Source organism: Alligator mississippiensis, chromosome 2 (genome assembly GCF_030867095.1).
Source record: "Alligator mississippiensis isolate rAllMis1 chromosome 2, rAllMis1, whole genome shotgun sequence".
Taxonomy (NCBI): Eukaryota; Metazoa; Chordata; order Crocodylia; family Alligatoridae; genus Alligator; species Alligator mississippiensis.
In genome coordinates this window covers 121,650,554-121,668,922 of record NC_081825.1, presented here as the reverse complement: position 1 = coordinate 121,668,922, position 18,369 = coordinate 121,650,554, and the positions used below count along the sequence as shown (strand labels likewise).

Genomic DNA, 18,369 nt, shown 5'->3' with positions numbered 1-18,369 from the left:
CTTCATCACCTGCCATGCCTTCATGTTAAATGGGGGGAAGGCTGCCCTCAGAGGATGGTGAGCTCAGGGTGCTTCCTCTACCCTTGATTCATCTCTTTGGCTCAACTTGGTCCACCTAATTTGGGTTTTGCCCCCACTGCCAACAGTCTTTCAGCCTTGGGTCTCCAGCCCTGCTGGCCCTAATCACTGTAAGGGGTACATTTGTGGCCTCTGTCCTTCCCTACATCCATACCAATGCCTCACGGATGTTATTCTGACAATGGTTTTGACCTTCCTGAAGGCACTTCAGCCCTCTTGGCTTTAGCCCACTGTTATTCTGGCTGAAGGCCTCCAGCCCTGACCCACTTGTTCTAGCCCGGCTTCCTCAGCCTCAGGGTTCCCTGTATCTCAGTCTATGGGCCCCTTGGCCCTGTCTCGGTCTCTGGGGCACTTGGCATCCCTGGCCCATGTTTTGTCGCAGCCTCCTGGCATCCCTGACCCCAGAAAGGTGACTTGCAATTTATCCCAGCCTCCCTGGCATCCCTGACCCAAGCAAACCTGCTTTCAGTCCAGCCCAGCCCCTCCAGCATCTTTGACCCCAGGACAAGGCTGCTCTTATTTTGTGACAGCCCCTGACCCTTTAACTGGGATCAGCCTACTGAGCTCCTGTATCTGCAGGGCTGCTATCCCTTGCCTTTAAACTGTTTGGGCCTCAGCTCCACACAGCCCAATGAGTCCTAGAGTCTGGAAGGGCTTTGTACTGGGTGCCCCTCAGGTGCTCCTGTGGGCTCCTATCCATCCTTATCAACCACATCCAGTCCTTTGGTTCATCTATGTCTACAAAACCCTCCTAAACCCCCTCTAGGGGTTTTCCAGCGTCCCATCCACTGCTACCCTTTCTCTGCTGATTCCTGCAGCTTCCCCAGGTACTGATGCTGCCTCTGCCCCTCTGTTGCCACCCAGGCCAGCCAGAGTTCACTCTCAGTGGCAGTCCGGACAAGACTCTCTAGTTGAGGGGCCAGGGTTTTAGTGCACTGGGCTTCACCCCTTCTGAGTCGCATGACATTCTTCTTGATCAGGGGTTTCTAATTAGCCCTGTACTCAGCCTGCCATCAGGTATTACACTTTAAACTCTGAGCTGCAGCCACTGCTCCTAGACTTTATAAAAAAGTGATGTACCCATTTGTTCTCTGTGGGTTGTCAGAGTCTGTGGGTAAGGCAGGATGTAACTGGGTGTGGAATACATAATTTGTAAAGAATGAGCTTTCCCTGGTTGAGGCATGCTCAGAGTTATTGTAGGCAAATTCTGAGAATGTTAGAAGTGAGAACCAGTTATTAAGTTGAAAATTAAGATAACAACAAAGGCATTGCTCTGAAATCTGACTGGTTCTCCCAGCCTAGCCATTTGTCTGAGGCTGATGTGAGAAGTATTTGAACTGCAAGTAGTTACAGGGCTTCTTGTCAAAACCAGGAGTTGACTTGGGACCCACAGTCTGATATGGTGGAGGCTGTGGAGGCATGCCACATGGTCCAGCCGCATCTGGGCCATATCTTTTTTGTTGAGGAAAGGCCCCTGAATGGGATAAGTGAGCCATTTTTTAATTAGCTTGTTGTAACCAGGATTTTAGAACAATCATTCATAATTGACAGCTCTATAATTAAATCCAGGAAACTTGCAGACCACAGCTGAGGCAGGGTGGGAAGGAGTGGGAGGGGCCTGTAAGGCTTCAGAGGGGGTTTCTTAGTGTGAAACATTGCAGGAGTGGACAAAGGCCTGCACTGTCTTGCACAGCTGTGGCCACCAAAAGTGGTGGGAGATGAAGTAGTATATTTTCTCAGCTCTAGGGTGGCCTGTTAATAGGTAGTTATGGCTTAGATGAAGGACAATCAGTCAGCCAGACCTGGGAACACACAGATCCTACCCCAGATAAATATGATCCTATCTTGAATCCAGTGCAATTGTTATGTAAAGATGGTCTTCTCTTATTGAGGTATTTTCTCTCACGTGGTGGCATAGATCAGGGAGAATACACTGGCTGCACAGCACTGATGCAGTTATGAAGCTTCAGAATAGGGCTGGGTTTATATGGCTGTGTGATTAGTTTGAATCATTGTCAGCCTTCCAGGAGAGGGCATCTGCCTTCCCATTCCCAGGCCTAAGCTGGTAAATTATCTGGAAATCAAATCAAAAGAAGAATGCATCCAGGGAACTACAAACCAGTCAGCCTCACCTCAGTCCCTGGCAAATCATGGAAAAGGTCCTCAAGGAATCCATTTCTAAGCATGTGGAGGAGAAGAAGGTAATTGGGAGCAGTCAGCATGGATTCACCAAGGGCAAGTTATGCCTGACCAACCTGATTGCCTTCTAGAATGAGAACTGGCTCTGTTGATGCAAGAAAAACAGTGGACATGATATACTCTGACTTTAGCAAGGCTTTTGATACAGTCTCCCACAGCATTCTAGCAAGCAAGCTGAGGAAGTATGCGTTAGATAAATGGAATGTAAGGTTGATAGTAAGCTGGCTGGATTGTTGAGCTCAATGGGTAGTGATTGAGGTGTAGATGGCAGCTAGTATCAAGTGGAGTGCCCCAGGGGGCAGTCCTGGGGCTGGCTTTGTTCATTATCTTCATCAACAATCTGGGAATTGTTACAAGATGGCATAGAGCACATCCTAAGCAAGTTCATGAATGACAGCAAGCTGGGGGGTGTAGTAGATATGCTGGAGGGTAGGGCTAGGATTCAGAATTGGGCCAAAAGAAATATCATGAGGGTCAACAAGGAGGACGTGCAAAATCTTGCACTTAGGATGGAGCAATCCCATGCATAGGTACAGACTGGGGGCTGTTTGGCTGGGCAGCAGCTCTACAGAAAAGGATCTGTGGGTTACAGTGGACAATAAGCTGAATATGAACCAACAGTGTGCCTTTGTTGCCAAGAAAGCTAACAGCATACTGGGCTGCATTAGTATGAGCTTTGCCAGCAAACTGAGGGAAGAAATTATTCCCCTCTATTGTGTGAAGCCACATTGGAGTACTGTGTCCAGTTCTGGGCCCCCTAGTTAGAAAGGATACAGACAAGTTGGAGAGAGTCCATCAGAGGGCAACAAAAATGGTTAAGAGGCTGGGGCACATGACACCTGAGGAGAAACTGAGGAAAATGGGCTTACTTAGTCTAGAGATGAGAAGACTGAGAGGGGATTTAGTAGCAACATTCAACTCCCTTTCAGTTCAAAAGAGGATGGAGCTAAATTGTTCTCAGTGGTGACAGATAACAGAACAAGGAGCAATGGTCTCAAATTGCAGCAAGGGAAGTTTAACTTAGATATTAGAAAGAATTTTCTTACTAGGAGGGTAGTAAAACACTGGAACAGTTTACCTGGAGTGGTTGTGGACTCTATTCTTGGAGTTTAAGGCCTGGCTCGACAAAGCCCTGGCTGGAATGATCTCATTGGGGATGGTCCTGCTTTGAGCAGGAGGTTGAACTAGATGACCTCCTGAGGTCCCTTCCAACCATAATTGTCTATGATTCTGTGATTCTAACCAAAGTTACCAGAGCACCTTAGTATTCAGTACTTCTGAAAGACGCTTATGTCAGTAAGAACTTGCACCTTATGACACACCCCTTCAAGGTAATGTCATCACTCCCAAAAAGTTGCTCTTATGGCCAAGAGTTCATGGTCCAAGTTTGTTTCACTGGGGTAAGCTTGCAGAAGAAGGAAGCACAAGGGTCCAAGGTCTTTTCTTGGTCTTGCCATTGTGAGAGTACCATGCCTATTACAGTGCTAGAGGCATCTGTTTCCACTGCAAAGAACAAGATTGGATATGAATGGGCCAAAACATGGCAGACATAAAGACCTTCCCCAGCTACTTGAAGTCTCAATGGGTTTCCACAGTCCAACAACACTGCACATTTTAAGTAGCAATGCAGTGAGTGGGGCTACCACCTGGGTAAATTTAGCGATGAGCTGCCAGTAGAAGTTGGTGAACCCCAGGAATCTTTGGAATTCCTTGACATTCCTGGGTGCCTTCCATTTTCATATGGCCTGAACTTTCCAGGGGTCCACATTGAAGCCCTTAGGGACAAAATAAAACCAAGAAATTCAGTGAGGATTTGATTGAAGGCACTTTTCTCCAACTCTGCAAAAAATGATATGTTGGTGCAAACTCTCCAGCACTGCTCAGACATGTGATGGTCAGGGTCTTTTGAGAAGATCAGAATGTCATCCAGGTAAATGATAGCAAATTGGTGCAAGGGGTCCCATAGCACCTTGTTAATGAAGTGCTGGAATGTGGCTGGGGCATTGGTAAGTCTGAAAGGCATAACTAAATACTCAAAGTGCCCATGCTGGGCACGTCCAGACGAGCCTGCACATACTTCTTGCAGCATCTTAAACTCCTTTGAGACACTGCAAGAGGCATGTGCAGGAATGAGAAAATGCTCCCCATGCTGCAAGTTTGCAAAATCAGACCCCTGGATAGGGGTTAAAAAAACCTGCACAGAAAAAAAAATGGGGCAGGGCATGTTCAGGCCACCTAAGGCAACCAGAGGCTGGGTCCTCCATAGAAACACTCTGGCTAACAGAGTGTCTCTAAGGTTGGCCCTTGCCCTGGTGCTGAAGTCAGAGGCTGGGGGCCTGGGGGTGCAGTGGGGGATGGGACCAGGTGTAAGCAGCCATTGGGGAGTCTGGGGGACCTGAGGGGGCAGCCATCAGGCAGGCTGCAGGAGCTGGTGGGGGATGGGGCCAGGCAGGGCAGCAATCCAGGGGGCTGGGGGAGCAAGTGGGGATGGGACAGGGCATATGGGCCCTGCAGGGGGGGGTATCCCCTGAGGGGGAGCTGTAGCCCTGGGGGGGGGGCATGGCCCCTGTGAGGTGCAGAAAATATATATTCATGTATTCATGAATTCATAAAACATGTATTTAGAGTTCACTTTATTATTATGATAGAGACACTGGTAGTCTTCCAAATTACTTTAACACTGTAGATCTATCAATAAAACATTGCCCAACTGATCGATCGATCTCTCTCTCTCTCTCTCTCTCGCTCTCTTTTTATAGTGGTATTTTGTTTTAATTCTGGAGGAACATGGATTTTGGGGTATTTTACAGAGTGACTTTGGGATTTTTTTTATCAGGGATTTTTCAGTTTTCAAATGGATAACACCAGAATTCCTGCTAGGGAGGCCAGTGGCAGGATCCTGCCTGCTCAGAGCTGGCACCTTGGACCCATCTGTCTATGGCTGACCTCCTGGCCAATTGGAGCTAGGATGGCATGCTTTGACAGTTCAAAGCAGGCCACACACCCAGAACATCTTCTGGGCAATAGCTACCCAGATGGCCAGGCAGGGGCACACATGGCAGTACAAAGGCCAACTGTGCAGCCACAGCCCACTGGCAGCCCAGAGGGGCAGATGCCTCATCTGGGTCTGGCAGGTGCACAGCAGGTCACAGCCAGGCAGCAGCCCCCACTGCCAGACTGCTGCAGTGGGTAAAGGGTGCAGGGAACTCTCAGGCCTGTTTCGGCAGTCCAGCTGGCACAAAGGTTAGTGTCCCCAGGAGCAACTGGCTGGTCCCCAGAAGCTCCTGAGAGTAAGCAGCCCTGAATCTACTTGTCAGGACAGCTTTTTGTACTGATGGGGCCAGGACAGGTGCTGGCCACAGGCTCTAGGTCCCCCTGGCTGCAGATCCAGGAGGAGCCAGGCAGGGTTATTTTGCCCCAAGTGGCACAATTTGTTCCACAACAAAGTGCATGTCCAAGTACATGTACTGAGGCAAAAAGCCCTGGCTCAAATTTGCAGTACTTCTATCTGAGCTGCTGCAAGCGCAAGGGCTTGCATGTTTGGACGTGCCTGCTGAGTCTAAAAAGAGGTTTTCTATTCGTTGCCAGCCATAATTCACAAAACATTACATTCCCCTTACAGGTCAAGCATGTGGGTGGTTTTTAGTTGGTCTAGCAGCTCAGGGATGAGAGATCCTGGATACTTATTGAGAATAGTGATGTGGTTTACCTGATATCTGATGGCTTTATAAACTAACCAAAGTAGATATAGTACATTATTATAATAGAAATTCAAAGGGTTGGGGGGAAAAGTAAAATCAAAAATTTTGTTTACCTGTTGATCAGGGTCAGGAGGGGCAAACAGAATCTAGGGACAAGCCAGATCAGGAAGCCAGGAGGTCAATCTGAGAGTAGGTCGCACAATATATCTACTTTGGTTAGTCTATAAGATCATCAGCTAAACCAGGTTGCCATCCTCAGTAAGTAGTGTGTGTGTGTGGCAAAAGTTTTTGCAAACTGAAATTCACTTTATCACATGCTGTGAAAGGACATGCAACAAATAGTGTATGAGAAGGAGGGAGAAATAAGAATACAAAAGACAAGGTGGGGGGAGAGAGAAAAAGAGGAGGGAGAAAGGGAAAAGTACAGGGAGAGGCAAACAAACAAACAGTAACCCTATAGGAACAAAGAAGTCACAAAAAACAATCCAGGTAATGGGATAAAAATCCGTAATTCCTATTTAAACCATACTTAACACAATTCAGTCTGTGGATGATTTCTTGTTCCACAATTTCCCATTTACATCAGTTTTTAAAAGAACAGCCACCCTCAGGTCAGTGATGCAATGTCACTATAAGCATCTGATGGAATATATGATATTGGTGAAGTTTCAAGTGAATGAATGTTGAATGTTTTAATCCATGTTATTTAGTTGAGTGATGATGTGGTCTTCCTAACGTTAGGACACAGAAGGTATCTTGGTCCAATGAAAGGCCTGGTGCTTCAGCGTGTGGGGGAGTTGGGTAGCCTATTGCTTGAGAGACACCATTTGAGACTGGGGGTGTTGCCTGTAAGCCAGGACAGGTTTGTCCCTCATGATTAATGTGAAATGTTATCCTTTTCCAGGAGGGATTGGAATAATGGTATGCCTAAGGCATTCAAGCCAGGAGCTACAGGTAACAACCAGAGACACTCTGCTGTCCTTGTCCTGGGATTGGTATTGTAGCAGCACAGAGTGGAGTTGGAGCTGGCTTTGTTGATTTGAGTGGTTACCGTTTTGCGGTTGTATTGTAATTGCACAAATCCCTACTCTAGATTCTTGAGGTGTGCTGGCCACATACATTCTCAGTATAGCACAAGTGGACACAGGAATCCTTTGCATCAAGGACTTTGGCCAAGAGTAGGCAGATGACTGATCAAGGAATAATCTGGTTCATTTTGAAGACATTTAGTTGAAGAATATTGAAGGAAGAAAGTTGTCCCTTTCAAGGAGTTTTTTGTAATCATACTTTCTCATCCAGTTTGTCCTGGGACTCACAATTCAATTACAGCTTAGTTCTATGGACTATGTCCTCAGAGACTTTGAACTGAGTTCAAGTAAAGGGCATTTGAACACTGTTTAAAACTTTGGAATACCTAGTATTAACTGTCAATAAATATTTATGATTTAGTTTAACAATGTTGGTATTGTGAAAGCCATTTTCTTCTCATTTTGGGAAACTGGGGCTACTTATATGCTTGAAGTGATTTTCTGAATGCTTTGTATAATTTTAAATTAAATATAGTACAAAATTTTGCATGCACCAATAATTTGTTTGAGGTTTTAAGAGTAAAGGGGAAAGAAAAGTTCCTTTTTTAACTGAAACTAAAATGGTGAAATACAGATTTGTTTTTAAATGTTGATTATTCCATCATGTTGAAAAGTTGGGTTAAAACACTTATTTCCAGAATATGTAGTATAACAAATATTGTTATACTAACAACAAATATTGTTGTTTAAAACAGTAATTAATCATTTTAATTTTCAAGACTTTCCACATTTTAAATGCTGTTGCTTTGTAACAAGTATTACTGTATGAAACCTATAAAACTCTATACATTTGGATATATTTATTTTTATGGTTTATATGATTAACTTTATAAGGCCTTTATTGTTCTGGTACAGCTAGATAGTTGTAGATTGTGCTGCAGAAGACACATTTTTCCTGTACAAATAAAGAAGAATTTAACTTGAAAAAAATGTGCATTCCTATGCAAACAAAATAATAAAATTTAATAGGACAAAAATTCTGCTGATAACCGTTTGGTGAGTATTGTGGTGTTTCTGGTAGACAAATATACAGTAAGGAGAGAGGCTTTTTTTCCAAGTATTATATTTTTCAAATGTCTAGTTTACTGTTAGGAACAATAATGAATGCCTGAAATTTACATATGAGTTGCATAGATATAATTGGTCAGGTAACTCACAGATAGTTTTCGTTCATACTAGAAGAAGGAGGATAAGTTTGAACTGTATAAGCACATAAATGAATTTCAACAATATGTTACATTAATCACACTGTCATCAAGGGGTAATTATTGTGAACAATGCAGTGAAGCTTGAATTAAGAATTATCCCCAATATGCAATTTCCTGGTCTAAGCAGGTATTTTAAAATATTTCCAAGTACAATTTTGTTTGACCTTTAATTAAAAGCCCATCTCTAAAAAAGCAACCGAATTGCCCAGTACCTAGTGTGATCATTTAAAATGAATTTCATTGTAATGCTGTAAGTTATTGACATTGTGGACATAAGAAATGTATGAAAAAATAATTCCTTCTTCTTTTCTCCCCTTTCAAGAGCAGCCAAACTATAACTTTATAGAAATAATTACAGGGCTTTTGCACTGATGCCCAGCAGTGCATATGTATTATACTGGTCCAGAAAAGTATCATTGTGCTTTTGTAGAATGGAAGTCAATTAGCTATAATAGTAAATTATAAAAAGACATTGCAACCCTTATGTCCATTTGCCATTCTATTACTTGTACTTCCCCCACTTTAAGTAATTACTTCATCTTTTTATGTACTTCACTTCTGAAAATGTTCAAAGATGCAGCCTCTTACTGCTTTTATGATTCATTTACACTCATCAGTTTTCCTCTCTACATACAGAGATTTGGCCTAAATCCCCTTCATGGGCAATCCTTTTGTATTTTCTCTTCATGTCATCTGGTTTCAGCCTGTTGTCATGGTCAGCTAAGCAGTTAGGGTGTTTGAAACATGATAATGTTTAAAAACCAGTCATCACTAACACCACAAAGGATGTATAAAGCCAAAGCTAATACTGAAGAAAAAGTGAGAGCTATCTTAAATTACAATAAGATAAATTTTGGTTGGATATTAGGAGGAACTTTCTAACTACAAGGGTAGTTAAACTTTAGAATAGTTTAACCTAAAGAGATTGTACAAGCTCCATCCTTGGAAGTTTTTAAGACCATCTTAAACAAACACTTCTATGAGGTGTTTTAGACAGAGATAATCCTACCTGGAGTAGGAGGGATTGGACTATGTGATCTCCTGAGGTCCCTTCCATCCCTATTTTTCCATAATAAACGTACCTGGAAGGGAGGGTGTGGCCAGGCTCTGGAAGAGTATGACGGGCAAGTATGATGGACTGGCCGACACCAACATCTTAAGGGATAGCCAGCACGGGTTTGTTGCGGGTAGGTCTTGCTTGACCAATCTCATTTCCTTCTACGACCAGGTGACCTATCATCTGGACAAGGGAGATGAGATTGATGTCATATATCTTGACTTCAAAAAAGCCTTCGATCTGGTGTCCCATGATCGTCTCTTGGAGAAACTGGCCAATTGTCGCCTTGGGTCCCCCACGATCCACTGGCTGGAAAATTGGCTCCGGGGTCAGACCCAGAGGGTAGTAATTGATGGAAGTCACTCATCGTGGTGTCCTGTGACCAGTGGGGTCCCCCAGGGCTCTGTCCTTGGACCCATACTGTTCAACATCTTCATTAACGATGTGGACACTGGAGTCAGAAGCGGACTGGCCAAGTTCGCCGATGACACCAAACTTTGGGGAAAAGCATCCACGCCAGAAGACAGGCGGGTGATCCAGGCTGACCTGGACAGGCTCAGCAAGTGGGCCGATGAAAATCTGATGGTGTTCAATGCCAATAAATGCAAGGTTCTCCACCTTGGGAAGAAAAACCCGCAGCATCCTTATAGGCTCGGCAGTGCTATGTTGGTTAGCACTATGGAAGAAAGAGACTTGGGGGTCATCATTGACCACAAGATGAACATGAGCCTGCAATGTGATGCTGCGGCTAGTAAAGCGACCAAAACGCTGGCTTGCATCCATAGATGCTTCTCAAGCAAATCCCGGGACGTCATTCTCCCCCTGTACTCGGCCTTAGTGAGGCCGCAGCTGGAGTACTGCGTCCAGTTTTGGGCTCCACAATTCAAAAAGGATGTGGAGAAGCTTGAGAGAGTCCAGAGAAGAGCCACGCGCATGATCAGGGGTCAGGGAAGCAGACCCTACGATGACAGGCTGAGAGCCCTGGGGCTCTTTAGCCTGGAAAAGCGCAGGCTCAGGGGTGATCTGATGGCCACCTACAAGTTTATCAGGGGTGATCACCAGTATCTGGGGGAACGTTTGTTCACCAGAGCGCCCCAAGGGATGACGAGGACGAATGGTCACAAACTACTACAAGATTGTTTCAGGCTGGACATAAGGAAGAATTTCTTTACTGTCCGAGCCCCCAAGTTCTGGAACAGCCTGCCACCGGAGGTTGTTCAAGCGCCTTCATTGAACACCTTCAAGATGAAACTGGATGCTTATCTTGCTGGGATCCTATGACCCCAGCTGACGTCCTGCCCTTTGGGCGGGGGGCTGGACTCGATGATCTTCCGAGGTCCCTTCCAGCCCTAATGTCTATGAAATCTATGAAGTTAGGTGTTTTGTAGGAAAGGTTGGACAGAGACTGTTAGGAGGGAGGAATTCTCAAAAAAACTTCAAGAAAAGAATGAACTTATGTAGGAGGTCTTAGAAACTGTGCAGGGGCTAAATGGACATCATTGGGAGTCGGAAGTTTGAAAAAGAGTGGAGAACAAGAAAGACCTAGGAAAAGAGAGGTGGGGAAGGGGGGAGGCTCAAGCCAGGGAGGGTAAAAGTTTTTTGATTCAAATTCTTGAGTTGTTTGATTTTCACTGAGAAATACTCTACTGCTCTAAATAAAGAAGTCCACTGCTCTAAATAAAATGAAGAGTGGATAAAAGTACCTGAACAGGGGTGGGGAGGGGTTTGGTGGCTTATCATTCCTTTGTTGGACATTTAGGGCATGTTTGTATGCTAGAAGTCAGCCTTGTATAGAAATAGATCCTTATGTTAAACTGCGAGCCAGAAAATATACAGCCTTGTGGACATAGTTTTATGACTAGGATTTTTCTGATGCAGGCAATTAGTGGGGCTGAATCTGACCTGGCTAGACCATCAGATCACAAGAAGAGACAGGCTACTGCCAGGCTGCAGTAGTGATTGGCAGGGGGGTGTCAAAAGAGGACAAACTGCTATCCGATCTAAAGCAAGCAAAATATATGTTTGACTCACCAGCCAATACATATTTTATGGATAATATAGATGCAATGATTGTCCCTGAAATAGGGAATAGTAGAAAGCAGGAAAGGTTATTGAAAGAAACAGCTGGATCCAGGGGCAAGAGGAAGTATTACTAGATTGGTTGAAGAGCAGCTCAAGATGGCTTATTCCTTGATTAGGAGTCAGTTGGGAAGAGTCAAACTGAGCAGTCCTTATCGCCTCCCTGCTAATAGAACATGTTACATGATTAGTGATGAATAGGCAAAGTCCTATTAGTCAAAGTAGCAATTCTGGACAGCTCAGGGTTCCTAGAAGCCTATAGCTTCTGATTCCAGAACAAGTATTTCTTACAGGAGATTCTGCCCTGGGTAGTGATGTAACAACTATGTGATCTTGGCACCTAATTACTGTGTCCTGAAGATAGCTGAAGAGCAAATACTGGGTGCATCTACATTTACTGTGGGGTTGACTAATTAGATCCATAGTAAATGCTATGCATCTACACATGTGCCCCTGTTAGGATGGAGTAAACTAATTAACTCTGCAGCAGGGTAGTACTTGTAAATACAGCAGTGCTATCCTACTGCAGAGTTTTTTACTCCACAGCAGCACACATGTTGATGCTGTCCTAGCTAGCTATGACATGAGGGTTCTTCAGTGCAGAGGCTGCCTGGCAGCTAACCTTGCACTGAAGTTTCCTTGTGCCCCAGCCAGCTTCTCTGCAGCACATTGAGCCTGGGAGATCAACCCCTGCCTGGCAGACTGACTCCTGGGGTCTCCTGCCAACCAGTGCTGCTCCAACCCAGCTCAATGTGCTGTGGTTCTGGAAGTGTGTTCAAGCAACATACCCAGAAGCAATAAACTCCAGAGCAGTAAGCTCCAGAGTTTATTGCTTTGCATTTATTGAACATGTAGATGCACCCACTGTAGATCAGATTATGCTGGAACAGGAAACCAAGGAGACGGAGGTAGTGGCAGAAGTTTGGTGGAATCTGTCAGACAGGTGTCTGGAAAGGTCATCTTTTGGTCCAGAAGATGATCCTTATTTGTTAATATGCATTTCCTATCTCCATGAGGAGACAAAACTAGAGGACAGAGCCAGAAAAGGGAGATCTATCTGAAGGTAGTTAAGTGTATATATTCCTTAGCCTGCAATTGTAGGGAGACATACATCCAAATAACTGACCCTCATCAATAGATCAGGCTGCAGGTCCTTGAAGAATGAAATTATGACCTAATCCCAGAGGTGTGCACCCTGAAAATGCAGCAGTGTCAGCTAGTTTCCACACAAGAAGAAAGGACCCCTGGAGAACAGCCACCCAGGCTGGAGCATCCCTTGCTAAGACAAAAATAGAAGATGTTAAGAGTGAATGACCTGTCAAGAAGCTGAAGGCATCATGATCAACAGTGATGGGAAGGAAGGCCCACTGGGCTAGGTAAATTATATAATTTCTTAACAGCATGCAAGGAAGTAAGATGGCCAGCATCACTTCCAGCCACTTCTTATGCCCCAGCTTGAATAGCTAGGTACTTATTTACAGCTGTGGATAACCATTAACATAAGTGCAAATCAGGATGTGAACTAAGGCTTCTAGAGCCATATGAAACAGTTTAACCACTCTCCTAACATGTTACTACAGGCAAAATTTCTAAGAAACTGAAACATTATGAGAGTTGTAAATTCCTATGTATAAATGGGGACTGGAACTCTTGGCTAAGAGAAAATTGGGGAAACCTAGGAAAGATATCAGGGAGAAAAACTCAAGGCCAGAACGGGTGGATTGTTCAAGTTTTCATTTGGGTTGCTGAATTTGATTGAGGGACATGGTACGAAGCCCGGTAACTCCCTGGCCAGCATTAAAAGGGGATTGAAAAAGGCTGAGGATAGGCGAAAACATTTACCATTTGTGAACATGACTAAGGCATAGGACTCAAACACAAAAGGATGTGGACTACCTGTTGTAGCTGATGAAAGTTGGAGTCAGAGAAGATCGGCCTGCTATCCTTGCACAGCCATCAGAGGACATATTAGCACGAGTTACATTCTACAAGGGACAGTAAGCATCTCCAACAAGAGGAGGCATTTAAAGAATATTTATATAAATGTGAATCCTAGAGCCTTAATAACCCAGTGTTCCTTCAGGAAACTGCTTGACTTACAGGGTTAGTTCTGTCAAATAACAATTAGTTCCTGGAAAAAATGACTTCCTTCCTATAAAACAACTTTGCATTCCATTCTTTGTGCAACATCTGCTTGCAGTTACACACCAATTCTCCTTGGAAGCTTTGGGCTAGAGCTCCTGCTGTTTAATAAATGAATGCCAAAAACAATATGAGGAAAAAATATCAACTGATAACTAATTTGACAAGACTTCCCCTTCAGAGTATTTGGGAGTAATTAAAGACTATTGTTTCATTTAGTGGCATCCATTGCTTAATCCTATGTAATCCAGATGGTACCCAGTACTGTTGGCAGATTCAGATATTTTTGATTCAATGACACTTCTTAATATTTCCCATCTGAGGAAATATGCACTCTCTTCTGAGTGACACCTGCATACTGATTATGGCTTCTTTGATTCCCCCTAGTCAACAAAGGTAATCAACATTCAGATGTCCACAGGATTTGCACAACACAACCTCAAGTACAAGCAGGGTATGGGAATTCTCATATTTAGGTGGAATTAAAACTTTCATGTTAAGATAAAGCATGCAAAGTTGTACTGACCATGAGCATCTTCCTCCTTTAGTGGGACTAAACAAGTCATCTATTTATAAACAGTATTCTGCAGAATGCATTGCTTCTACTGAGGAAATTATGCTATTTAAATATAAACCCTTTAAACCCCTTTAAGTTTTCCATGTCATTCAAATTTCCTAAGGGTCTCTATCTTTTAGAGCTTTAACCACCTCTAAAATTTGCTCCTGTGGAGTCAGTTTTGTAGCATCCCAAAAGTGATTGGCTTTGTCTTGTCCTTAGACATAGGAGTACATTTTATCTAAAACATACCATATACCTCCAAGCTGTGAAGTCAAACTGGTATTTGTACATGTAGGTAGTATGGGACATGCAAAATAGTTTCTACTCACAATGGTTATTCAGAACTGAAGCCTCTGTGAATGCGGCCCCTGGTAAAATGATCCCAATTGAAACTTCTTCTTAACATTTAATCTCATTTTGAGTTGTGTTTTTTTTCTTGGGGGGGGGGGGCGGGGGGCAGTAATAAAATATAGAATCACAGAAAAGCAGGGTTAGAAGGGACTCCTGGAGGTCATCTAGTCCAATCCCCTGCCTGAGGCAGGATCATCCCTATCCAAACTGTCCCAAGCGAGTCTAACCTGATTGCCTTCTATGATGAGGTGACTGGCTCTGTGGATGCAGGCAGATTAGTGGATGTGGTGTACCATGACTTCAGCAAGGCTTTTAATACGGTTCCTCACAACAGTCTCACAAGCAAGCTAAGTATGGGTTGGATGAATGGACTGTAAGTTGGATAAATTCTTGCTATTTCCTGGTATGCTTCTTTGGTGAGCTGCCCATCTTTCCACTGCCTGTATACATTCCTTTTGTATTAGACATGTCCTGGAAGTTCTTTGTGCAGCCACTTTGATCTCTTGCCATTCTTCTTGTGCTTCCATTGCATTGAAATAACTTCTTGTTTGGGCTTCCAATACTGTGCCTTTTAGAAGCATCCAGCCCTCCTGGGCTACCTTATTCTTCAGTCTGTCCTCCCATGGCACCATGCCTACTATCTCCTCAAGCTGGTTGAAATCCACCATTTTGAAATCCAATGTTTTAGCTTTGCTGCTCTCATGCTTTCCCAAGACCAGGACCATAAATTCTATCAGATCCACCCAAGTTTCCCATCACCTTCACATCCTCCACCAATTCTTCTGTATTGGTCAGATCAAGATACAAGATAGATGATCCCCTAGTTGTATCTTTAACTTTCTCAATCAGAAAGTTGTCCTGCCCATAAATTAGAAACTTGTATTTCTACTTGACATTTTCTGTTTGGATGTATGATTCTTTCATCAGATATTTGGAAAATTGAAGTCTCCCACCAGTCCCACGTCGTAAGTTTTAGATAGTTTTGTCATCTCATTGAAGAATACCTCAGTCACCACTTTGTCCTGACATGGTGGTCTGTAATAAACCTCCACTGTTGTATCATCTTTTATCTTTACCCAAATACAGTCTGATTTGTTACCTTCTTCCTCCTGCACCCACAAACAAATGCATGTGTTTTTCCATATGCAAGGTAACTTCACCATCTTTTCTCCTAATCCTGTCCTTCCAAAGCAGTCCTTAATGTTGACATTCCGGTTATAAGACCTGTTGCACCAAGTCTCTGTAACACCAGTTGGATGATAGGTACTTTCACAGGCTGTGGATCCCAGCCCATCTTGCTTGTATACATATATCAGATATATTTTGCATTCTAATCTACGAACTTCCCTTTTGCATCACTTTTTGCTGTCCTGTGGCTCTCTGGCCCTTTTCCACAGTTGAGCTACTTCCCCTATGGATTATTTACTCTGTTACTAGATGGTTTTTTTCACTACCCCCCAGGAACCTAGTTTAAAACCCTCCTTACTATGTTGTCCACATGCTGCCCAAAGATGGTCTTTCCCATTTTGGTGAGATGGATCCCATCCCTTGATAGCATCTACCTATTGTCAAAGAATGCAAAGCCTTCGCATCAATGGTACCATCTCAGCCGTGTGTTTACTTCCATGATATGACAGTTCCATGATAATGGCCCGGTTCTCTTAAAAATATTTTTCAGAGAACTCATCATACAATGGTTACTTATATGGTATGATGGCTGAGGTATCATAGTTGGACAATATTTTAGGCTCACCACTCCTGAAAGAAAAACAGTGGTAAGTAAACTTTTTTCTAATGTCTTTTTACAGCACAGATTGTTTTACTGTACACATTTGAAGTAAGTGGGATAAGTGTTATTCTGCTACCTTAGAACAAACAAACCAAACCAGAAAGATCTTTCCAAAACTATACAAGCTAGAAAACATGAATGGTGAATGGATCTACTTCAGTTATACCATATCTTCTTGTGCATCTTAAACTTCACTATTAAATCTGCTTACTTAAAATGTGTACATATCCATGTAAAGTTGACAGTTTATTAATAGGATATGCTACAATTCCATTTCCTTCTCAGTGGTTCTTTTTTTTCACTCACAATTAAAATTAGTATGGGCAATAGCTATTTTTTAAAAAACAGGCCAAAATTTTAGCTGGTAACTATTCTCTGCAATAGCTACCCTGAACACAATGTAAAAAAGGATTTATGCAATGTCACTTTATGCAAGTTGATGATCTATCCCTTATTATATCAAGCAGTGGATGGTTTCTGATAGTATGCAATAAGAGCCATAAAGCAGTGGGTACAATATTGACAGCAGTCAGAGAGCTGACAATTCTCAGTTTTGTGATCTCCTTTTGTTGCATAGCCTGATGCTGTCCTGCTTAGAAGTAGCAAGAATACAAATGTGTTCACTTTATTTAGCAAACCAGCTGCTGATTTGCCTACCATTTCTTTTTACATTCACTTTTTTGTAGAATAATCCTTTGCTGAAATGGCTTCTAATAACACATTTACAAGCTATAGAAAAATATACGTTTTGGCAACATTTTCTCAGCAAGACTTACTCACAGGAGCAGAGCACATACACACATAGCTCTTCCAGTTACATTTTCCCAAAAAACATTGAATGCTGAATTGTATTTATAGAACTGCTCTTAAGACAGAAAATTACAATCATCTACTTTTCAGCGTGTTGTGGGTAACAAATGGCAGAATCCAAATAGAAACTTCACTTCTATGGAGAGAAAATCAATGCCATGTTGAGATTTACAGCAAGCCTCTCCCCAGGGATTCAAACTCTGACAAACAAGCCCCTCTGTGCTTATGAACTTGTAAGCCTAACTTCAGATTATTTTGAAAGCCACATTCAAATTTTACTATTTACATCCCAAAGGTTAATGAGAATTTCAGGAAGAGTCCCGAGTATGAGCAAGTATTTGAAGTGCCTACTATGCACTTTCATCTGTAGATGAAATGAGGGGCATGTGTGCACAGCACTTTAAAGCCAGTTAAATGCTTTTGCACCACTTTAATGGTGTTGGTGTTTGCACATGTTGGCAGTGTATTGCGCAGTAATTCCAGCCACTGTAGCAAATTTGCTGCTGTAGCATAATGCATCTTAAATTACTTGGGGCACAGCAAACTAAAACTCTTCTGAGGAGGCAAGCCTGATCTTTTTTTTTCTTTTCCCCACAGCCTGCCTGCCTGCCTGCCTGAGCTATACGGGGGCCCAGTGCTTCCCTCTGCAGCTGCGGTGCCTCCCGGGACCACACGAGCTGGGTGCCTGCAGGCGGGTGCTGCCTAGGGAGGCCACTGCTGCCACAGTGGGAAGCACCAGCACCCCCCACCCAGCCAAGGGACCACTCCGCCCACCAGCAGCTCGCCTCCCCTCCCGGCCACCAGAGAGGCAAGTAAATCCACGGGTGGGTGTATGACATAGGGGTTTACTTCACCCTAAATTGAAGCAGTGTTTTTAAAAACCTAGCGCTTCGATTTAGGGCCCCCATTTCATCGACACACACCCTTAAAATGCTGGGTTACTAATTAGGTCACAGTTTTGAGATGATCACCAAAAATTAACGTTTGGCTATTCCTTACTTGGAACATATTACAAAAAAGTGAGTCAGGTTGATTTAGGCCTGAATCAGGAAGCATTTAAAGGAGAACAGTCCAGGCAAATTTGTGACAAGCGTATACATCATAATGGGCTCAGTCATCATTATGAATGAAGTCTTTCAGTTGCAGTGTAATTTATGTGCAAAGTTGAAGGAAAACACATGAATACAAGAAAAAGACATACAAAACCAAGGCCAGGCTCCTAAATAGGTATGAATCAGCACAGCTCTGTTGCTTCCAATATCTTAGGCATTGTCCTCAGCATCCACAAAGTAACAGTTCTGTGCCAAC

At 43.4% G+C, this 18,369-nt stretch overlaps 1 long non-coding RNA gene across 3 annotated transcripts in view; it reads left to right on the top strand.

Moving 5' to 3' along the window:
- The window catches only part of LOC109284826 (uncharacterized), a 36,407-nt gene extending 18,544 nt beyond the window's left edge, over positions 1 to 17,863 (top strand). The window contains exons 5-6 of one of the 3 annotated variants that reach the window (XR_009459533.1): positions 16,141 to 16,237; positions 17,659 to 17,863. This is a non-coding gene — a long non-coding RNA (uncharacterized LOC109284826). Of the gene's footprint in view, positions 1 to 6,882; positions 8,033 to 16,140; positions 16,238 to 17,658 lie in introns of those variants that run through there. The other 2 variants (XR_009459532.1, XR_002092415.2) reach the window with 2 other exon arrangements.
- Positions 17,864 to 18,369: the final 506 nt, after the last annotated feature.